Genomic DNA, 25,039 nt, shown 5'->3' with positions numbered 1-25,039 from the left:
ATAGAAAATAGAAAATAAAAAAAAACTACACCACAGACTACTAGAACTAATAAATAAATCTGGCAAAATACCAACAGAATTCTTCACAGAAGTAGAACAAATAATCCTAAAATTTATATGGAATCAGCGGAGACCCAGAATAGAAAAAGTAACCCTGGGTGACAGGAGCAAAGCATGGGGCATCACAGTCCAAAATCTCAAGATATATTACAAAGTGACAGTGATAAAAACATTATGATATGGCACAAAAACAGACATGTAGGTCAATAGAACAGAATGGTGAATACAGAAACAGCCCTGGGCAGTTCAACCATCTGATCTTTGACAAAGGGATCAAAAACTTAAGGTAGAGAAGATGACCTCATTAAAAATGGTGTTAGCAAAACTTTTATTTACATACTGAAGAATGAATCTGAACTCATATCTCTCACTCTATACTGAAATAAAATTAAAATGGATCAAATTCTTAGATATTAAAACATTATATTTGCTGGAAGATAACAGATAAAACTCCTGAAGACATAAATATAGGAAAAGTCTTTCAGCAGAGCACCTCAATTGATAAGAAATAAAACTGGGAATCAACAAAGGAGATTACATCAAATTTGGAAGCTTCTGTACAGCAAAGGAAACACCAACAGAATAAATATACAAGCTCTAGAATGGGAGATAAATTTTGCAGCAACTTCTAATGTTGAAAATATACTTTAAAATTTTAAAAGTTAACCCCTCAAAATAAAATACCCAATCAAATATAGACAATTGAAATGAAAAGACACTTCTCAGAAGATGAAATAGAAATGGCTAATAAGTACAAGAAAAAAACACCTAGCATCTTTGACCATTTGAGATATGCAAATCAAAGCAGTGAGATAGCTCAGTTTGCTTAGGGAAGCACAGGAGCAAATGTTCAATCCGCAGCACCATGCGGCTCCATCCCCGGGGAGCACTGAGCCAGCGACCAAAGCGAGGCATGGTGGCGCACTCCTGTAATTCCGGTGCTGGGGAGGCAAAAACAGGAGGATCACTATGAGTCTGAGCAGTGTAGTGAGACTATACAAAAAACAAAACAAAACAGTGAGATTCCATCTGACTACAGAAAGGAGTGATAGCGTCTGGATTTGAAAAGATAACAAATGCTGACAAGGTTGTGGTGGGGGGAAGGAACTTTTCTATATCATAGGTGGGAAAGTAAACTAATAAACCACTATGGAAATCATTATATAAATTCATCAGATGGGTTGGGCATGTAGCTCAGTAGCACAAGTGCCTATCTAGCAAGTGCATGAGCCTAAGTTTGATTCTTGACGTGGAGAAAATATATTTCTCAGAAAACTACTACGGAAAATTCCACTGGACTCACTATTTCCCTTCTAAGTATCTCCCCAAAAGATCTCAAAATGAAAGATGGTGAATGTTTAAGCTGCTGGAAGAGTTGGTTAACTGCATTTAGTCCATCCACCTTGAGGTGAAAATTATAACATCTCTGGGTGCCTCATATATATGGACAACTATACTTTATCAATAAAAAATAAAGACAAAATATTTCACAAAATCAGATCATTAGGCACTTTGTTTTCTTCTAAAGGCAAGGTTTTCATGACTGGAATGCTCAGAAAAACTAATTAAAAGATTTTATAAAAAATTTGAGCCCATGTTTAAATGTAAAAGAAACATTAATATGAATTTTCTTTAATTTTTAAGCAGATTTATAGTAAAAGTAGTTGACAACCATTAAAAATACATGTTATATTCAATGGATTGATTGATTGATGGTTGACTGATTGAAGGGCTGGGGATCAAACTCCGGGAACTGTGAATGCTAGGCCAACACTACCTATAGTCCAGCCCCTTGCATATGTAATTTTAGTACTTCCACTTAAAGTTGAGTTTTTTTACTGGGCCTTTTCTCTAGCCATAGATCATTACTACATAACTATACTCTTCCTCTCTTCAAAAAATAGTTGCAATAAAACTAGAGTCTGGAAAAAGTTGGCCTGTGTAAGAGTCCTAAAGACACTTTCTATAGCCTAGACTACATGATGTAAAGTTGTATAAGGCCAGACAAATATAAATAGTACTTATTTTCATAGACTTCCATGGGTCATGATTCACGTGCTCTGTGCAGATTTGAATGTGAAACCACATTCAAAGACGTGAAATCATGTATCTAACCTCAGTGTCTCATTTTTTCATGTTTAATTAATTTCCTTTGTTCTGCAAATTATCTTGGCACCCCTACATATAATTAAAGATACCAGAAAACCTTATTACTTCTGATTCCACTAATTCACAAATTGTGATAATACTAACAAGGCCTGGACTGCGAATAAAATTAGATAAGCAAATTAATAGTGTAAACAAGATTGTAGGTGTATAATCAACCTGCTTAGGAAAATTAATTGTTCTAATTATTTAAAAAGCTACCATTATACACCTGTTCAGGTAAAGGGCTTTCTAACAAAACAACTGCTTGGTACACATTTTTATATAGTGCTGTTTGACCAAAATGAGACCTTTTAAAGCTCTCCCCTAGCATAGAAAAATGCTGTTTATGAAATTCTGATCAGTTCTCAGGAAATCTCTCTAGCATTTATCATAGTTTTGCTTCCACCTCTATGTGGCTTGTAGGACTGGGCTCCATGCTCACGGGTCCCATTCTTCAGCGTTGGTTAGTCAAAAAGGAAGGCCACAAAATTACAGGGAGCCACTTTTTAGGAATAGTTGGAAAGAAAGCAGAGTTCTTTCCCACTATTCTTACAATTAAATATTCTAGGTCCTTTCCTGGGGTTGGGCTGGGGTGGGAGGTTTTCAGAAACACAACTAAAAGTTTTCTAAGACTGGTTTCATAAATCAGGCCTTGTAGGACTCACACATTGACTTCTCTTTCATGTTACTGTTGAATAATCTGATATTGTCAGGTTCTTTTGTTCACTTAGCCATTATTCATTGATCCATACTCTTGGCTAGATGTTGAGTGCATGTAAATTCTGTAGATACACAATTGAATTGAATTCAATTTAATTTTAAACAATTAAATAGTACTTATCACTTTTGTATTCTTTTATAAATACATAACAAAGTGTGACTCAATTTCTATTCTCCAGTGACCTTGCTGCGTGAGGGTGGTGGAGCTCTTCTAATAAAGAGGATTTTGAACAACACCTTCAAGGAACCTGAGTCCAACTTGGAGAATCTGACTGGGTCACCCTCGAATTGGTGTTGAAGAAGGAGAAGAGTTTTGGGTGAATAATTGGGTCATTTGCAAAGCTAACTGTAAAGGTTTGGGGAGGGCAGAGACCATGCTCAAGGGTCCCCAAGAATGGTATTGGAAGATCACCTTGGCCTTCAAGTGCTCATGTTCATAGGAAATGAGAAATAATAGATAGAAGTGGAGAATCACAATTAGAACTATTCAGCTGATAATGTCTTTTAAAAATACAGGAAAGAAAAAAAGGTAATCCAAAAATAATAAAAATGTGTTCTTTGTATAGGAATATATATAGCGATTAAGCCACTTGGCACTTGCCAGTGCTAACTCTACAGCATGATTGACCATCAGTTCAAAAGTCTATCAAAGAAACCACTGGATAAGACATCATAGTTTTTTTTCACAAAGAACAATATATGATGTGGTTCACATTGTTTATTCAATAGAATTTTTTTAGCACCTACTTAATTCCAGCTTTGCCCTGGGTACTACAGAAAACCTACCATCCTGGCTCCTTATCTTATAGGACTTGAGGCTGAGGATGTGAAAACCAAGCAGCCATATCTATGCTAAAAGGTGATGAATCGGAGAGAAGCAAAGAGGAGAGAAGAGGGCTGGAGTGACACACCCATAAACAGGATGCGCAGGACAGTCCTCATGGGGAAGGAGATGCAGAGCAGAAGCTGGATAGGTAGAAGGCTCTGGGCAGAACAAACATGTGCACAAAGCTGAGTCAAGGAAGAGGACTGGTGTAGTGACAAAAGGAAAAGGTGAGAATTAGGGAACAGAGAGAGAGAATATGGCCTGCAGTGAGGCAGAGGGGATGACCTAGTAACAGGACCATTTAGAAATTTTTCATAAGGAATTTAAGTCTGAGTGGAAATCACTACAGTGTTTGCACAAGAGTGTCATGATCAACTTTGGATCAAATTTTATAGCTATTTTGACAGTGTTACTGGACATAGTGTTACAGAAGGTTATTGTGGTTTCCAAGTTGGAAATGATGGAGCTTGAACCACAGCAGAAATGCTGGGGGTTGGGCAGTGGCCAGATGCTAGACACACTCCCTCATGGTGTTAGCATAATTTGCTAGTGGACTTGACATAGGATATGAGGAAGAAGGCTTTGAATTTTGACCCTGGTCTCTGGCAGGTGAAGGCTCTGTGCACTAAGGTGGGTCTCATGCTCATCATGAGAACAGCCTATGGTTGCTGCTGACAGTATTCACTCCCTGTAATATTTCCCTTTATCCTCCCATCTGTAGATGGGAAGTGTAGGGTCCTTCTGCCCACAGAATATGGGCAAAGGGAACAGGTTTGCACCACTACAATATAACTCGTCTTTTAAAGAAAAATGTCTTCCTAGCTTTGAAGAAATGCAAAGTGAGGAACATTGTGCTGTGAGGTTCATGATAGAGCAGGCCAAATGGCAAGAGAATGGTCACAGCCTGGTAGCTTCAATCCTGAGACTCTCACTCCAGCAGTTTCAGAAGAACTGAATGCCACCAACAACCAGGAGGGAGTAGATCTTTTCCTGAAAAGAGACCATATGCTTGGCCCACATCTGGAGTGTGGCCTTTTGAAACCCTGAAGCAGAGAACCCAAGGAAATCCCTCCCAGGCGCCTGTCTATAGAAACTCAGGTAATAAATATGTTTGCTCTTGGTAGAGATATAAGTTATTGGCATGACCATTATGGAAATGTGTGGAGATTCTTTGAATAATTTAGGAAAGAAATATAATTCAGCAGTCCCTCCACTGGTTATACAGCCAGGAAAAGTGAAATCAGTGCAAGCACACCTATGTTTATTGTGGCATTATTCCCAATGGTCAAGCTAGGAAATCAACCTAAGTGTCCATCAGCAGAAAAATAGATAAAGAAAATGTGAAAAGGCCCAGAGAGCCGTCACAAGATCTCACTTGTGTGTGAGATGTAGAGGGAGACTCACAAGATTAGATAATACACAGGCTACAGGGGAGGGTGAGTGATACCAGTGAAAAAGTATCTCTTATTCCCATTGGATGAATGAACTTGAGAGTTATGTTGAATGTCATGGTGACCATATTTATTTTATTTTTCCTTGATGATTAAATCAATATTAATTTTTAAAAAAATTTATTTTTTAATACTTTTATTGAGAAGCAAATAGCAATGAGACAGTTTCAAAACTGATTAGTAGGACAGTTTCAATAATAAACACATTGCATATTGTTGTCTTAGTTGCTAATCATTGTACAAGATGCAGGCATGGTATCCTATCCACAAACACTATTAGAACAAATCTCTCTATTCATTGAATTAAGAGAATGCAGCTACATATCTATCCTAACTATTTTGAATATACAGATACAAAATGGTCATTCATTTGTATCCCCCTTTTTTTGTTTAGTTTTGTCAGAGAAGGGTATTCCATTGCCATTTAAATATTGTAGGTACATGAATTCAGCCAGATACTCCAATATAGTTCAGTAGTCCATAGTAGTAGTGGGTTTTCGTAAGACTGGCAATGTCCAAAGTTGTAGACTTGAGCTTTGTACAGCTCAGCATATTAACGTGGCTTTACTTTTTTACTTCGTTTTCATACTTTTCTGATGGATGATTAAGACTAAGATAAAGCAAGACCTATATAACATTATAAATGTAACTTTTGTATGTGACAAGGTCAGTCAAATCCCCTCAGGATTTACCCTGAAGCCCTGTACTGCAGTTTGTAGATCCTTTGTGAGTGTCACCCATGTGGATGAGTCACGACCATTGCTTGACCAATTTGTCGTGACTATATTTAATAACAAAATTGCAAAGTGAAAATTAGCGAGAGAGTAGATTATCACCTTCCAAAAATGTGTGAGAAAGATAAATATATGAGCTAATACAGATGTTAAATAACTTAATTTAGCCATTTCAAAATGTATGCATATATCAAAACATTTCAATGTACACTGTAAATATATGCAATTTTTATTTGTCTGTTGAAAACCAAATAGAAACTAAAATAATGTGAGTTGCTTTCAAATACTAACTTGGTAATGATATTGTTATTCAGTTATAAACCATAAATACATGGATAGAAAAACTGACTTTTACTTGAATATATCAATTATGAGATATAAGTCAATTATGCAAATAGATATAAGAATATATTTAGGAGAGAGATCTGGCTGTACCTATGTAGGATTCATCAGACATCCATAGTCTTGAGCGCCATGAGAATAAATGAGACAATGAGAAAAGAAAGAAAGTGAGGCGAGCAGAAGCCTGAGGCTTGCATGTGGGGTGTTGCTTTGGGGCCTTGAAGTCAAGAGTTGGCGCCAGCCAGAGTCAAGTCAGAGCAGGAGCATCCATTCAAGGAGGAGAGGGAGGGGAGGCTGCCTAAACAGCCAAGGGGAAGAAGGAGAGAAAATCCAAGGAGAAATATTACTCAGGAGGAGAAGGTCATTAACTCCCCAAAACTGTGTTAGGCCAAGAAAGGCAAGTCCCTGACACTGGACTCCCCATGCCTGGATGTGACCCACTCCTGAAGCCATGGTGTAGACCTCACCATCAGCCATAAGTGGACTCCCCTGTCACTTCAGCTTCAGGCACCCTCTTTTGCGTACCTGGTTTCTTTCTTCCCTAGCACCAGCATCCCTCTGCCCCATCTCCCTGGAGCATGTCTAGATCCCCAGCACATAGATCCTGTCCCTTCCCCTGGCACTGCCCACATTCCCACCGCAGTCTAAGGTTTGCCCTCACTTTTCTTAAATTGTCTGTTCACTGCTTGGGTCCCAGTGTAGATGTGAGCACACAGCTCTGGCATCTTGGGAGGACACCTCTCTGGGCATCCTTCCTCTCACCTGCTGAGGACAGGCCTTTCTTCCCAGTGTCAACTCATCTGATGTCAGCTTCATGACAACACCTATAGTATATTTTGCTAGTGTCTTTGTATATTTTATAATTGTATGTATAGTTATACTTACACTTTAATCAGTAGTAGGGGTGTCTTGTAAATACTTTGAATAATAATTATATGTAAGAATGAAAAACAAGGGCCAGGGAGATGGCTCAGTGGAATAAACGCTTCCCTGGCAAGCGGAAGGGCCTGAGTTCAATCCCTGGTTCCGAAAAAAAAAAAAAAAAGAATGAAAAACAATATTATATCTGAAGATTTGGTTATAAAAACGGGCTATTTTTTTCCTTATCCAGTCCATTCTTTCCCAGGCCCTGCCACAATTTAAAATATTATAGCACATAATGCCAATGAATCTGAATGGTAGTTTTTAAAGTGTTTGTTATCTCATTAGACTGTAAGATCTGCAAGTGGGAGAAAGACAGTGTTTTTGTGTGTTCACTTCAGTAACTTGTATGTTGTGTGACACATAGTAAATATTCACTGCAAACTTGTCGATTGAATAAGTGAATGAATAAATGTCTTGCAGGAGTAGCAAGTAGGAAAGATCTTATGTGAGATCCATAACCCAAAAGGGGTATCATACAGGCTGAGTGACCCTGGTGACCTCAGACAATCCTGAGACTTTAGAAATCTCCCAATCGATGCTTCCGCAACCTTTATTGAAGAACAACAAACCCTCAACGAGGTGACTTTTAGAGTTTCAAGATTGCTCCATTAAGCACACAGGACACGGTAATGAGCTTGGCAGGCCTTTCTCTAGGAAATGGCGCTATCGGGAGCTTCCCGCTGACATGAGGCGGTGACACCTGCTTCTTCTTAGCAAGATGCAGCTGGTCTGAGATGAAGCTTAAACCTTTATCTAGGCAGGTGCCAAGATTTTTCTGTTGTTGGAGACAATAAAGAAGTCTGAGAACCAAAAGTAATACATTAACAGATAAGATGCAGTCAGAGAAAAAAAAGCATCGCAGCTTACTCAATTTATTATAAAAACACCATGTGCCAGTCAGGTTTTTATTACAGTGTTCTTTCTCCTCCATTCTCCTCTTAAGATCTCCCAATCTGCCATCAGAAAGCAGCATTATTCCTCCTCCCTTTGCATATGGGTGGGTTGTGTGGCTCCCGCAACCACATGTGGTCATATAGCTGTGTTACATTGAGGCTGGACAGAGGGCAGCCCAGCACCGACCTTGTTAACTGGCACATGTGGCTTTACTTTCTGACTGGCCATGTGAAATGGGCAGCTTGGTGGGAGGGCACCACAGCCACCAGAGAGCCTTTTCTAGGTTCCCCCAAGCATCAGTACTGCAGAGTGGGCATGCTCAACAACAGAAATTTGAGGTCAGGACATCTGCAGGGCTGGTTCTTTCTGCAGCAGGTGCCTTGGACTGCACGGTGCCTACTTCCTGTATGTTCAGGGGGTCATCTCTCTCTATTTGTGTGTCCTAATCCCTCTTCTTTAAAGGAAATCAGGATTCTCTCTACTCCATTTTAACTTAATCACCTTGCAAAGACCTTATCTCCAAACACAGTCTCATTTTGAGGAAACAGGTATTAAGACTGAAACAGGGATGTTGAGTGACATAATTCAGTCCATGACAGCCACATTGAGGTCCCAGCTGACATTCAGAATCAGCCTGTGAGGAAGGAGTGAAGGTGCTTCTGGAGGACCTGGGTCCTAGTCATGACACACCTGGACCCAGGCTGTCACTCTGAGCTTGGGTGAGCCTCTGGCCCCTGAGATTCATGAGTAGAGCAGATGTATGCTTACCAGCTCTGCTCTTGGGGGTACTGACTATTCTGTAGCAGTGACTGAAATATCCTTAGCCATGGAGGGTTGGAGAGCTTTTGTGTTGCCTCTTTCATTCTTTCCATCCGTTGAGGTACATTTCATAGATGAGGAAGACCAGACATGAGGGATTAAATGAATTTCACAGAGACAGATGCTAAATGATGCTGTGGATTTAAAACCAGCCTGATCTGCTGTCAAACTTGTTGATCCATAGAGTCAATCTAGACAACACAGATTCTTGGTGTCAGTGAGCATTCTTACCAGGCCACTCTTGCCCCAGTTAATTACTACCCTCCCCTGACCAGAGGACATACAGGGAAGATGTGTCCTAGGGCAAAGTTCAGCAGTAGGCACTATGACCCAGGAATAGCCAAATGGGCAAAGCTTGAGAACTAGAATGGCTTCAGACAGCTGTGCTTCTCGCCCTTCTAAGTGCTGTACATCTGGAGAAGCTGCAGAAGCCCTGAAGCACAGGCCACTGGGGGCTACAGACATGCAGATGGGCATACCTGGGCGCTCACGCTGTACAGCCCCCAGACAGTAGTCATCTGACCTTATTTCCACCAGATGAGCCATTTACAAGCTTTTTGCTCAGAGGCAGCAGACACCATTCCTCTGGCTTTTCACTGTGTGGACCTGCTTCTACATGAGTGAGTAGGCAGCAAAGGCACAGGGGAAATCCAGCTTAGGGCTATTTTTAACTGCACTTGCCTGCCGGCTTTTTAAAAAAGAGAAATGGAGAAAGTATTCTTCCCCCTTCCTCTCTCCTCAAAACCATCTGGAGGATAGATCATTTTCTATTCTGGGTCTCTTTCTTGGGTGAAGAAAGAAAATTTTAATTTTTCACCCATTGCTGGGGCAAGATTGAAACAGGAAGAAAGGTCTCTGCCTTGCAGTCCCTTCTCCTTGTTCTTTGATGTTGGAGTGGCAGGGTGCAGAGGCCTCTGTGGAGTGAAGGCTGTCCTTGGAGACCCTTCTATCCTACTAACCGCAACCAGGTCCTGCCTCGGAGAGAGGTGTGCTGTGCTGCCTGTTGCAGGGCTCTTTACTTCCCAGAGCCTCCTGCTTGGAGCTGTGGTCTGCAGGCACTGGAGAGTCCTACTGCAGCCTATGCTTTTGTTTATCAGAGCATCAAATCCAAGTTTGACCTACATTACAGGACGAATCGGTCATGAGCACACTCTGGACCATGACAAATTGATTTTTCTGGTGTTACAGATGTCAAGGGAGATATATCGCAATGATTAATAATTTATCCAAAGATAAAAGCTTTTGTTGTCTTTGCTGCACTTGAGAGTCAAAGGTTTTATTGTTTGAGGTTCCAGAAGTAATTGGGGAGGCGTGGACAATTACAACTTGAACAAAAACCAACAGTAGGATATCCCTGTTAGTCCTCTTCACTGACTCCCCTCAAAAAGCAGATGAGGCAGAGAAGGGGGTAAATTAATATTAAATCGTGTTAGGGGGAGTTGATTTTTCTGTTCTCAGAGTGATTCCTTCTGTACTGCACAAAAGGCTGGCTTTTGGTGTAAGCATAGCAGGAGATTCAAGAATATCTCTTCTGTTTCATTTCACTGAGCAGTATAATATGATAGTGTGGATATGAAATGAAATATTTTCCTAAATTTCCACGGAATTCCACTGTCTAGCACAGCTCATGACACGTGGGTACTAGAGACGTTGTTTGTGTACATGAGTGAACAGTGTCATTTTTATCAATTCCATACTGTGTAAGTTACATTCTATTTTTCTCTTTCTTTCTTTCTTTCTTTCTTTCTTTCTTTCTTTCTTTCTTTCTTTCTTTCTTTCTTCCTTCCTTCCTTCCTTCCTTCCTTCCTTTCTTTCTACTTTTTTTTTTGGGACAGGATCTCCCTATGCAGTTCAGGTTGGCCTTGAACTCACTTTGTAGCCCAGGTTGACCTAGAACACAGAGAGATCCTCCTCTTTCAGCCTCCTGAGTGCTGGAATTGCAGGTGGGTGCCATCATGCCAGGCTGGTTACAGAGAAATTAATCTGGGGCAATAGCAAATGGAGAAGCTTTCATTTATGTCTTTTTCTTGTTATTATTTTTTAAATAGAAGTTTCTCACTGTTTCATTTCCTTCCTCACCTCCCTTACTTGAGTTTCCATTAAATGATTAGGAAATTAGATCCTGAGTTGCTTTTCTGGAATATGGGGAAGTGGAGGATCAGATAAAAGGCAAGGTAGTGCTTGCATCACCAGCTTGTGGTCAAGGCTGGCACTTGACAAGACAGTTTGTGTACTCTTAGTCTGGTTCTTGTCAGCTGTGGTACAGAGAGACCAAGGATTTTGAATCATTTCAGACTTCTCCCTGAATCTCCTCTAGGAGAAACTCTAGAATATACTGGCAAAAATCGAGGGACTATTTTTATAGGGCAAATTGTATTTGTGTTCTTATAGGGGAACTTACTGAGTTTCAGTTTCTTGGCAAATTATACCATACATGGAGAAATAAACTTTTGCATTTAGATAACATGGGTCAGAGGCCCAAGTACACTACATATCTGGCCCTCTGAGAGCACATTCTATATCCTGAAGCAATGCCAGGACAGACATTCTGGAAGCCAGGTCAGCCATGGCCAGAGAGTTGCTATACAGTTGGAGGTAGCATGCTCATCAACAACAGGGAAGCCAGGATTGATTGCAAGTAATCTGATCCTCAGGCCACAGGTCATTGTCAAACTGCAGCCCAGAAAAATAGTATATTGATTTTCTGAGTCAAAAATAAGTTATGTCAATGTAGCATTAAATAGATAGTCATATAGTTATAACATCCCCAAAGATGGAAATACCACAGATCAGATGTGTAAATGAACTCTCTGAGTAATCTACTTCTTCCTGTTCTTACCACTATCGGAAAAAAACATACCTAGCATTGCTACAGCATAGTTTGAGTAACCATTGTGTTTTGTAAGTAGAACATTTGTGAACAACACATACTTTCAAACCCTGGAGCTACTCAAGTTCTTCATTAGTTGGTCGCAAAAAAAGGTGGTAAGTCAGTGCTCCTATAGAGTTCAAATGTTTTTTTTATTTCATATCCTGTGGGTCTGAATTTGGGAAGATTATTTAAATTCTCTTGTCTCAGTTTTTTTTTAATTTTTAAATTGGAATAATAAGAGGTACACATAAAATCAAAGTGAAAGTCAAATCAAGTAAGGTCTGTGGACCACTAAGAACAACATGTGGCACATGTCTAGTGCTATGTGCAGCATTTGCTTGTTTTGACTATAATTATTTAATAAAGGAAGTCATGGAGAATGGCTCCAAATCCACTTTGATTCTTAAATTTTTATTGGCATGTCAGAGAGGCTATGTGATCAAATGTATTCTTATTCCCAGTTCCACCATCTTTCCCTTGCAGTTCTCTAATTTGTCAACAAATTTGAATGGTTCTCATTCTCAGGAGACCAAGTGTTCTTGGATGGGCACTTTTACACCCACCTCCCTGGAATGAGTCACTGTGATGACCTGTACATGGTATCATCTTTCTGTTTATCCTTAACCTCAACTGACCCTTCTCAAAGCAGCTATATTAAAGATAAAAACTTGACTCAGATGTGTCACCAACACTCCATAGCCGCATGACTCCTCATCTCACTGGGACCCGAAGCGCAAGTCTTCAGTTGCCTCCAGACACTCACAGCCCACATCACCCTGACCTTCTGATGTTGTCTCTATCCCCTTTTCTGGGTCTCTCTCCAGCTCCAGCCATCCTACCTCCTTCAGCTTCCTAACACACTCTGTCTATCTGGAGCATTCTTGCTATACATTACACGTCATTTACACCTTCATCTTCCCACTTCCACCCCTCAGGGTTCCAATGCTCATCCTTGTCTCTGCTTTTACCCTTCTCTGTGGTACCAACCACGTTTTCATTGTTTGTGAAACCAGAACACAAGTTCTACTAGGGTGGAGGCTTGTGCTGTTTTGCTCTAACTAGATGTATCACGCCTTAGCATAAGACATAGTAGGTACATAAGATGTATGTGCTGAATGAGTAAATAAGTAGGATGAAAGAATGAACATGTGAAAGAACAAGGCACAGTAATTGCAACTAATAAAAAAATGAAAAAAGGTAGGACAACAGTGTTACAAGGGAGGGAAAAAAAGGTCAAAGAGAGGATATTCCTTTCTTATAGGAATAACCACTACTAAGACAACAATATGCAATGTATTAATAATTGAAACTGTCCTACAAATCAGTTTTGAAACTCTCTCATTGCTATTTGTTTCTCAATAAAATTAATTTAAAAGAAAAAAAAATCTGCAACTGAGAGTGTCTCAGTCTCTTTGCATACAGTATGTTTAGGCCTCACACACCAACCAAATAGGAAGATAAAAGTTTTACAGGTGAACAGATAGGTAGAATAAGCCTTAGAGGTCAGAAATTTCTAGAATTTGCAGACCTCTCTGCAAAACACAGTAGATTAAGAAGTCTGAAATTCACTTGAAAACAGAGGGAATATGAGAGGAGAATCATCCACAGGAAGACTAGGGGCTTACAAACAAGGGCTGCTTATGGAGATAAACGAAACTGAACAAGTACAATGTAAGCAGAATTAAAAGGGTTTTATCAGAGGGATATAGGAGAGATGAAACTGAGAAATAAAAATTTATCAGGCTTTCAAAGTATTTCCTTACTATGACATGAGTTCCCTCTTATCTCTGTGAGGCTGATTTTCCAACCAAATCAATATGTAGTCTGCATAAATTCACACATCACACAACTTCCAGTTTGGTGTGTGAGATATAAACACACTGTATCCAAAGAGGCTGAGACATTCACTCTCAGTTGCAAATTTCTTTTTTAAAATTAATTTTATTGAGAAATAACAATGAGACAGTTTCAAAACTGATTACTAGCACAGTTTCAGTAATTAATACATTGTACATTGTCATCTTCATAGTGGTTATTTATAGTATAAGATGCAGACATGATATGCTGTCCAAACAGTATTAGTTCAAAACTTTCTTCTTATTGAACTAAGAGAAAGTAGCTGTATATCTATCCTAATTATTTTGTATATACAGATACAAAATGGTCCTTCATTTTTATCCCGTTTTTTGCATAGTTCAGTCAGAGATGGGTATTCCATTGCCATTTAAATATTGTAGGTATGTGAATTCAGCAAAATAATAAAATATACTCCAGTAGACCATCATAGTAGTGGGTTATCTGTAAGACTGGCAATGTCAGAAGTTGTTGACTTGAGCCCTTTAAAGCTCAGCATATTAATATGGCTTTATTTTTTATACCTCATTAGTATACTTTTCTGCTGAATGGTTAAGACCAAGATAAAGCAAGACCTGTATAACAAGAAACGTAACTTTTGTATGTGACAAGATCAGTCAAATCCCCTCAGGATTTACCCTGAAGTCCTGTACAGCAGTTTGTAGATCCTTTGTCAATGTCAGCCATATGGATGAGTCACGGCCATTGGTTGACCAGTTTGCTCTCTGTGAAAGCCTGAGAGAATGTTTTCTCTCCATGTGACTCTCCTTAGGCACATGCTACATCATGGATCACTTTCCTCTGTGGCCCCATAATCTCCTTCATCAGAAAATTTGGGACACAACTGAGTTACATGATGTTATACAGGTTCTCCTATGTCCTGAGTCCTCACTGACATTGAAGGACTAGGTCCACAATGTTGGCTGTCCTTGTAGCCCTTCTTTTTCTCTAATTTTTTGTTCTGCAAACTTAATTTGCTAACCCTCCAGAAGAGAAACTTAATGATATTATTACCCTATAGCATAGGCAGTTGAGCCTAACCTCACTATCTGTCTGAATATCAAACATCTTAGACAGCATAGAACAGGTATCTTCCATCAAGTATTGATATGCTAAACTTTAAATCCCTGCCAAATGTGAAGAAAAAAAAGAAGCAATAAATAAATAAATATTTTTAAAAGGAATAAACAATTACATATTTTTATACAGAAATTTAGAAATCTAACCATGTGCAGCATTGTAGCAGGACAGTCTTATGACATTTTTTAAAAAAATTGACCCCTTTTTTTGGCTGAACTGGGGATTGAACTCAGGGCCTTTCTTTTTTTCTTTTTCTTTTTCTTTTCCTTTCTTTTTTTCTTTTCTTTTCTTTCTTTTTTCTTTTTTTTCAGAACCGGGGTTTGAACTCAGACCCTTGCGCTCACCAGGCAAGCACTGATTCTACTGAGTCATCTCCCTGGCCCCTTCAGATGCAGATTTCTATAACAGAAACTGACAAGAGCAGTTCAAATCATGCCTCCATTTGGGCTATGGCTCTATCATGCAAATTAGAGGCACAGGAGAGTCAGAAGGCTACTGAGAGGACATCTGTGAGGAGTTAACTAGGAGGAATGGACAGTTCAAGGTCTTGGAAGATGCCCCTGAACATTTGCACCAAGTGTCTGGGAAGAGTGTCACACTCCTGTAATCCCAGCATCCTTGGACCCTATGGCAGGAGGATCAAAAATTCAAGTTCAGCTGGGGCAATTTAGCAACACTCTTTCTCAAAATAAAAAGGAGCAGGGGATATATATCAGTGTGAAGATCCTGGGTGCAACTCCATGTAACACACACACACACACACACACACACACACACACACGGCCTAGAAAGGAAAATCTCTAGCAAGAGTTAGCTCCTATACACAAAGTGATAGCCTTGAAAGTAGAAAGTGGTGGTGCATGGTGCATTTGGTGTCAACTTCGGATGACAGAGACAGGAAAGGGTAGTGGGGAAAGGGAACCAGCTTACAGCAATGAACAAAGCTATCCATGTATCTTATGTGGTGAGACTAACAAGATTCTGGCCAAGAATGCTCAAAAGGAGCAAAGAAAAGATGAGTCGAGTAAATTGGAGGGTCTCAAGGTACTGTTTGCCAAGCAAAGTGTAATGTTTGTAATCTGGGTCCATTAGTATCATTATAATTAGCATAGATGTTACAATAGACACCAGAAGAAGATAATCTGGTACAATTATGCAATTTATTTCCCTCTAATGAAATTCCCACAATTCAGCAAAGCTCTATAAATAGAAGACTATGAAGAGAGTGTCTAAAGCAGAGGTGTAGTCCAGCCCTAGTTTGGAGAGGTGGCAGCAGGACAATGGAGACCAAAATGCAATCATATTAATAAGTGCAAATTTAGATGGATCCCAGGTGTTGTCAGGTTGCAAGACATCACAGTCTAGGTATAAACCGATGGCCTCTTGAGTTCACATGGCTTCAGGCCAATTCCCTTTCCTCTTTGTCCCTTTGCATCCTTATCTGTACAATGACAGCAATAGTAGCTAGAAATGGCATAGTAAAGAGAATTGTGAAGTAACTAAAAAAGTCTGTAATGCACAGCAAGCCTTGAGTTAGACATTGTTATTAAATTTCTGAAGATTTACTCGAGAGGAAGTGATATCAAGCTGCTGAATGGCCAACTTTTGATTACCCCATGACTTTCTGTTTTGCTTATCTTGTTTTTCTGGTACTTTAATTTATCCAATATTTTAAATGCCAGAATATGTGTGTTTATTTCATGATTATAGTGCTCATTTATGCAAATATCAAAATAAAAATATTCATGATATTCCATTAGGTTTACTTTTTTATCAACACACCACTGTTTGGGAAACTGTCAAACACAATGTATATGTTTTTGTGTCTGTAAAACAAATGATTACCACTCCTGAAGTATCATCAAAGCTTTCAGAAGTCTTCATCAACTGCAGATTTTGTTCATAGGTTTAACCTGACCTTGGGGACTTTTCATATCTGTGTCCTCCTTGTGCCTGACTTCTCAGCATCAGCTCTGCTTTCTTTTGTACCACATTCCTGTGTCTGAGTTATCCTGGTAAATGGGACTCATGGGTAGCTTCTGCATCTTGTCGTGCTGTTCTGTTGAAGGTGATGTCTTCTCCAAGTTTGTTCAGTGTTACAAAAATTCTTGCAAATTAATCCCATTTATCTAATTGATTGACAGAATTTTGAGAAGTGAAAATTTTCCCCTTCAGCTGGTTATTCCTTTTAAAATCTGAATCTAGAAGTTTCTTCACTCTCCTTCCTTGTTTTTGTCAAGAAGTTAGAGGTATTTTGCAAACCACAATACAGTAACTACTTAGACATGATGCTGTAGAACAGACATAAAGGAACATTGCAAAAACTTTTAAATCAATCAACTCAACAAATTAAATGAAATGGTCAAAGTAATTGAAAATGTATTTTTCAATGCATATTCCATGTTGTCTAAGGTGTTTGATATCCAGACAGACAGTGATGTTAAGCTCAACAGCCTATGTTACAAGGTAATAATATAATTAAGTTTCTCTTCTGGAGGGTTAGCAACTTAAGTTTGCAGACCAAAACATTAGAGAAAAAGAAGGGCTACAAGGACAACCAACATTGTGGCCCTAGCCCTTCAATGTCAGTGAGGACTCAGGACATAAAGAACCTGTACTGTAACAACCTGTAACTCAGTTGTGTCCCAAATTTTCTGATGAAGGAGATTATGGGGCCACAGAGGAAAGTGATCCATGATGTAGCATGTGCCTAAGGAGAGTCACATGGAGAGAAAACATTCTCTCAGGCTTTCACAGAGAGCAAACTGGTCAACCAATGGCCATGACTCATCCACATGGTTGACATTGACAAAGGATCTACAAACTGCTGTACAGGACTTCAGGGTAAATCCTGAGGGGATTTGACTGATCTTGTCACATACAAAAGTTACATTTTTGTTATATAAGTCTTGCTTTATCTTGGTCTTAACCATCCAGAAGAAAAGTATAAAAACAAAGTATAAATGTAAAACCATATTAATGTGCTGAGCTGTAAAAGACTCAAGTCAACAACTTCTGACACTGCCAGTCATACAGATAGCGCACTACTATTATAGAGCACTGGACTATATTGGAATACTTTGCCGAATTCATGCACCTACAATATATGAATGGCAGTGGAATACACATCTCTGACACAAATAAACAAAAAAGGGGATATAAATGTAGAACCATTTCGTAGTGAAAAAATATATATATGTATATACAAAATAGCATAGATATATGCTACTTTTTCTTAGTTCAATGAGAAGAAAGCTTTGAACTAATAGTGTTTAGACAAAATATCATGTCTTCAGCCTATACTATGAATAACTACTACAAAGCCAACAATATGCCATGTATTAATTATTATAACTGTCCTACTAACCTGCCTTGAAACTATCTCATTGGTACTTCTTTCTAAATAAAACTAATATAAAAAAGAAAAGAAAAAACATAAGTAATACAAATATATAAAATCTGATATTTATTAAAGAAATTGGCTGTGTAGTTTAAAACATTCCATAGAATCTTGAAACAGATACATTTATTGTTGAATTCCATGAAAAAATATGAGAAAAAATAATATAAAAACTACGTAAATTTTCCAAAACATTTTGCAAATTTTGTAAAGATTACTTACAAACCCATTTTATGAATCTAATATTGTTACAAAGGCCAGATAAAGCCAGTAAAAGATAGTAAAATCAATATTCCTTATGAAAATGTTTGGAAATCTCTTTATAAAATACTAACCAGATCAATGTATTACATCCAAATGTGCTCAATTTGAACAAGGCAAGATCATTTAATGCTTCAAAAAATATTGCTCTGATTTACCATGTTGATATAATACAAAGTAAACATCCTATGATCAACTTAATAAATGCAGAAAAACATTTGGTAAAGTTTATAACCCATTTACAATTAACAAATTGGGAATAAATTGAATCTTCAGCAATATAATAAGAGATATTTGTGAAAAACCTATAGCTAAAACATTGCTTTTACTGTATAATATCCAATTATTTTCCCACATAATTAAGAATAAATCAAGGGAACCTTCACTTAGCTCTTCTATTCAATGTTTAATGGAGTTTTACCCTGTGCAAAAGGAGGAATAAAAGAAAATCAAAAGACAAGCAGGTTGTGGAGGAAGCAAAACTATTTAATAACAGATAACAAACCCACAGCAGAATTTAAAAATTATTTCAAGAGCATAATCCCCAAACTGATAAATAATTTTGTAGGTCAAAAAATAAAAAATTAAAATTTAAGAATTGATTGGATTTCTATAATTTAGCAACAAACAATATGAATTATATTTTATGACCTCTAGAAAAGTAAAATATTTTAAGATACATTTAAACAAAATGGCTAAAAACCAAAAAGTAAAATACATTTTACAAAAATTAAAGATGACCTTAATAAACAGTCATACTAAGGTCATAGATTATAGAACTCAATATTGTATTTTCATGATGCTGTGCTTCTCCACATTGATCTATAGATGCAATAAAATTCTAATCAAACTCCCACCAGGAATTTAGTAGAAATCAACAAGCTTAACTTAAAATTTACATAGAAAGAAAATAATAAAAGAGTTTTAAAAGCTAGAGTTGGAGGACCTACTCTGTTTTTAACACTATATAGCTACAATAATCAGGACTATCTGATAGCAAGTAAAGGTAGAAATCTTGATAAAGCAAAAGAGAAAGCTTATAGACTAACAGATAACTGACTTGTGACAAAAGAACTGAATTATCTCAATGGGAAAGATAGTTTTTCAACAAATTATGCCATATTTTATTTACTAGATATGTAAATTTTGAAAAAGCACCTCAACTTTTTGATGCATTTTACACAAATGAGCCATAAGACTAAACAAAAAACTTAATTATACTTGAAGGGCACACAGAGAGAAAAATCTTTGTTGAGACTCAGACTAAATCACAGACAATGATTTCATGAGAAAGACATCAAAGAAAAACTAAAATTAATAAAATACAAGACTTCAAAAAATTTATAAATTTTGTATCATAAAGATAGTAAAAATACAAGCACAGATTAAGAGAGAATATTTATAATACATATATCTGACTTTAGAAGAGAAGAGATTTGACATGAGTGAGCATGAAGTTCGTGAAGATGTTCTACCTTCAGGTGACAAACATAAGTCAAAACTGAAGAGATCTGTTTTATACATATGGCAAGATATCACCTTTTCATACCTATAAAACAAACAGAAAAAGGAAAACAAACAAACAAATAAGATGAATGGAGCAAACAACCACTTGAGACACCAGTTTGTCAGTTTCTTGAAAAAAAAAATCCAAATATACACTTAGAATAGCAGGCTAAATATTCACTTACTAAAACATAATAACCCTAAACTGGATATAGCCCAAATATCCATCAACTCATGACTGCATGAGCTATGACACCTGCACATTGCAAGGCTACTCATGAATTAATGTAAATAAATAACAAAAAAAAAACCCACTGGTAACACACATTATCACAGATCCTTAATCCTTTTGCTTAGTGAACATAGCCAGACACAAAAGGCCACTGGGAGCACTTGCCTTATTTATGCTAAACTCCAGTTGAGGCCAATTTTATGAAAAATTACAGAAAGCAGAGAAATATGATTGTGGACGAGGCCTGTGAAGATGCACAGGACAGCTTGAAGAGTAATGGAAATATGTCTGTGTTGATCAAATCATATACCAACATGGATGCATTCTACTACACCTGGATTATATCCCTATGAAATTGATTTTACAATTCCAGGGGAAAGTTTGAGAGCTTTGGGGAGCAGAGAATTCCTATGCCATGAGTTTTCCATAGGCTAAAGTGTGGTCACTCCCAACAGACAAGAGTAGGCAGTATTGTTTCCATCCTCCAAAGGAGCAAACTGAGGATCAGGGAGCACAGGGGCTACCCATAGATAGCACAGCAAAATAAACACTTAGTTTGGTTGATTTTGACTCCAAAACTCACAAGAGCTGATCAGGAATAGCTTTCTTCTCATGTGTGAAAAAGCAGAGATGCATGAGTTGATAAGAAAAATAACAGAGCACTGAACTAAGAGAAAGTAGCTACTTTCTCTTAGTTCAGTGAGAAGAAAGGTTTGTACTAACAGTGTTTAGACAAGATATCATGTCTGCATTTGTACTCTGAATAACTACTATGAAGACAACAATATGCAATGTATTAGTATAACTGTCCTACTAACCTGTTTTGAAACTGTCTCATTGCTATTTCTTTCTCACTAAAATTAATAATAAAAAAGAAGAAAAATAGAAAAATGTTATTGTAGTGCAGCATGGACAAGGAATCTAAAAGTATATTTTGATTTAGTATAACTGTCATGATATATATATATATATATATATATATATTCCTGTTAGTGAATGTTAAATCTGTTAACTTGGTAAAGATTTGTAAAAGAAATGTATCTAATGCTGGCAAAGTAAAAATAAATTTTAAAAAAGTGGGTAGAGGGGAAGGGAAAAAGTTGAGGTGTTTTATATACCTGTAACAATTTCCCACAATGAATGCAAACATTATGTACTATAAACTTGTATCAATAAAAAGAAAAAAAATAAATCATTATCACAAGAGGTAGTGTAAAAAAGAAGAAAAGAAAATAACAGAGCATTGGATATCACCTTTCAGTTTCTATAGTGTAATTTTACACGTGTGTGCATTTGTGTTTTTATATGAATGTGCTTACTTGCATTTATGCATTTATTATACATAATGGGTTGAATAAATATGTTGTTATTTTTTCATTCAATCTGGTCACCATATTCAATTAAGAAAAGTTTAGGATGCTTCAAGGTAGTATAAAGGTCCAGCTCAAAGTCATGGGTTGGAACCTTCCCTTGGCCTCCTTCTTTCTCTCTGTTTCTGCCACTTCCCCTCCAACCCCTCCACTTTTCTCCATCCTGTCTCCCCTCTCTGTTCACCTTCTCCACTCTCCATTTATGTTCCCCACCTTCCCTCCCTCTTTTCCATTTGTCTCTACATCCCTTGCCTAATTTCTGTGTCAGGAACTTAAGACTGTGCCATCAGATGTGAGATACCAGCTTCCAGGTCCAACTTCATCTGTTCCCCAAACAAGTGAGGCCAAATCCCTTTAATGACCATATGAATGTGTGTATAAATGCTGAATATTTAGGCAGCTTTTAAATCTTAATGATCCTTCTATGATTGAACACCTGCTAGACAGTCTTAGAGGAGGGATCCATGCCACCTCTCTTCATCAGTTTCAGCCTTTTCTACTATAATTTTAGCAAATCCCAGAGGGACTTGTGGCAGACAAAAGAGCTGCCTCAAGCAAATCCAGCCCATCCCTTCTTGGAGCTAGGCTTCCTGAACAGTGATGTTGGAAGGTGAAAGCTACAGCTTACACACTGCACTGCAGCATGCTGCAGCTTCAGACGAGTCCCTGGGGTAGTTAGAAAGTGGATGACAATGCCGTTATTTGCAGCTGTTATATCACAGAGCATTACTGAGGGAGAGGCTGGTTCTACTAAAAAGTAGACAATGGGCTCAACAGTGGACATAGAATGTTGGGGGAAGAAGTGTGTTTGCTACTGTGGATGTAAGCAGAGACTCAAGGCCATGGACTGGAGTCTGCCAGCTTCTGCCCAGGAGGAGGAGAAGGCCAATCCCTGAGAAGCAGGCTCTGCAGCAACAGGGTCATTCCTAGAAGCTCAGCCTGAGCCTCCTTACTTTCCAACAATTTTGCAGGCCATTTAACTCCTGTGCTTTGGCCAGCCAGGATGCTTCTTGTTACTAAGCCCTTGTATTAAAGGGAAGAGAGTAGTTTTCAGTCACGCAGAACTAAATGTCAGCCTTTATGTTGCCATTTCCAGCTCTGGGAATGGGTTGAAGCAACGTTTTCCGAGCCTCTCTTTCCTCAAATACGAAGTGAGAATAATAATATTCATCCTAAAAATGTTAGGACAGTTTAATAGTGAGGGAATGCTTTTTCTTTCTTTCCTTCTTTGATTTCTTTCTTTCTTTCTTTCTTTCAAAAACAAAACATATGTCTTAGGAAAAGTAGGACAACTTTAAGTCATTTCTCAGGTTCACATTCTCCTTCCTTCAGAAAACATTTTCTTTCCTCCTTTCCTGCTTTTTAAAAATTTTCCCAAATTTTTCATTTTACTTTTTTCAACCTTCTATTTTGAAATATTTAAGCCCATAGAAAAGTTGAAATATTAATATAACAAAAACCTATTCACCTAATTTTAACAATAGCCAGTATTTTGCTTCATTCACTATGTATGTGCATGTATAGAAAATAAAATGATATATACATATACTATTTTATTATATACTATTTTATTTTCTCCTGAGATAAAATGCATTTTCTAAGAACAAAAATAGTCTAGTATCTTACCCCAGTACACGTGTACACATGTGTAATCTAGCATGAATAGCATAACAGCTCAGAGAACATGGTCATATTCCTGGTTCCTCACTTGTTCTAATTGTGACCTTTATAGCCATTTTACCTCCATTCAACATTCAGAGAAGGATCACATATCACATTTATTTGCTGAGCCTTTTAGATATCTTTTAATGCAGAGTAGACATTAGACTTTTTCTTTCTTTTTGTCCTTTTTGTGTTGATATTTCTGAACAGTGCTGATAACAGTAAGTGCAGGCAAGCTAACTGGGAGTTACCCTATTTACTGGGAATAGCAACTATGAAGGGCATTGAGAGTTTGCATCTTACACACATTTTGTCACAGAATTGTCCCTTTGTCCATGGTTTTAGCACCTAAGGTAATCCTTGCTGGCACTACTGTTATGTTCCTGGTGGTAAAATATTTATCAAGGCTCTTGATGTGCATTATTTTAAACACTGTTCTTCATATTCCCTCTCATATTTCCTTTGGCATCCTTAAACTTTCCTTTGTTCTTACAGACTTACTTCTGATAGTCTCAAGCCACAGAAGTCTATTTCTGCCCAAAAGGAATGCATGCAGTCATTTCCAAAGCCTTTTTTGCCTTGAAACATCCGATTTCATGGAAGCAGAATCTGCTGTGTCTCTCCCACGCACACATCCCTCGCCCATTCCCCGCAACTTTCTTGCCTGCCACACCCCATAGTGCCAGGGTGCTCTCTCCTTGATAGTATCAAAGCAGAATCCATGTGATGATATTTTCTCTACCTTTCTTTTTGTTTAAATTCTCTATAATGAGAAGATATAGGGGCCGGGGAGATGGCTCAGTGGAATAAGCACTTCCCTGGCAAGCGCAAGGGCCTGAGTTCTATCCCCAGTTCTGCCAAAAAAAAATTTAAAAAAAGATATAATTTTTATATTAGTAAATATCCATACATTATATCATTCACTTGTTCATAGGAAATAAAAAACTTATTTTGACTTTGAACTTCTTCCTCTTGGAAACTGTTTCAGCCTCTGGATGCTTTAACTCAGCTTCTCAGTTTTGGAAACTTTCCTGTGTCTGATGATCATGAAGTTGCTGGACAAATTCTTCTTGATCTCTTAGTCTACATGTGCTTTTATTTTTATTTTAAGTTATAGTTGTGTCCTTTTACCTCATTAAGTCCTGATGCTTAACCTCTCTCTCTCTCTTCATTCACTCAAGAACACAAGCTTTCTCTAGTCCCTGCTTCAGGAAGCTAATGATCTGGTCTTGCAATCACTGTGGTCTTGTGAGCATGGACTGAATGTTTTCACCAATGAGCTTACCTTATCAGTTCAGTCATTTCCTTCAGTTTGTTGTTAGGTTTTCACCTTTGATTTTGTGTAAATAGAGTGTATTCCATGAAGTCTTATGGGTTTCTCCTTCTTGCCCTGTACCTGAAGCCTTTAGAGGTTTAAACTGCTGGCCATACCCTATCTGCTGGCCAGCACAGAACACACCCAGGTGGTATCAGAGGCAGTGAGGGCAGTGCTTTTCCAGAAATGTGAGTCTGAACACACATTTGATGGAAAACTTCCCATAAGAACACCTGGCTGAAGAGGACTGAGTGGAAAAGCAGTTATCTGGATGCAGGAGGGGAAATGTCCATTCACGTCAGGGAGTGGTGGGGGCACAGGGACCAAGAATCAGTGGACCTGGAATCCTGAGCCAGGGAGGGCCAGCATGACTCAGTGCCACTATGAGAAGGTGGGACAGAGTTACAGTCGGAAGTTAAGAGAGAAGGAGAGGGGCTGGGGAGATGGCTCAGTAGGATAAATGCTTGACTGGCAAACGCAAGGATCTGAGTTCAATTCCAGGTTCCGCGAAAAAAAAAAAAAAAAAGAAAGAAAGAGAAAAAAAAAGGGCCGGGGAGATGGCTCCGTAG

At 38.1% G+C, this 25,039-nt stretch overlaps 1 long non-coding RNA gene across 1 annotated transcript in view; it reads right to left on the bottom strand.

Moving 5' to 3' along the window:
- Positions 1–7,735: 7,735 nt before the first annotated feature.
- Positions 7,736–25,039, bottom strand: part of LOC111812827 — a 77,934-nt gene continuing 60,630 nt past the window's right edge. The window contains exon 3 of the long non-coding RNA XR_002818217.1: positions 7,736–7,980. This is a non-coding gene — a long non-coding RNA (uncharacterized LOC111812827). The remainder of the gene's footprint in view (positions 7,981–25,039) is intronic.

The sequence above is a fragment of the Octodon degus genome, unplaced genomic scaffold (assembly GCF_000260255.1).
Source record: "Octodon degus isolate 3935 unplaced genomic scaffold, OctDeg1.0 scaffold00145, whole genome shotgun sequence".
Lineage (NCBI taxonomy): Eukaryota > Metazoa > Chordata > Mammalia > Rodentia > Octodontidae > Octodon > Octodon degus.
The sequence above is the reverse complement of the archived record's forward strand: the minus strand, read 5'-3'. Positions and strand labels throughout refer to the sequence as shown.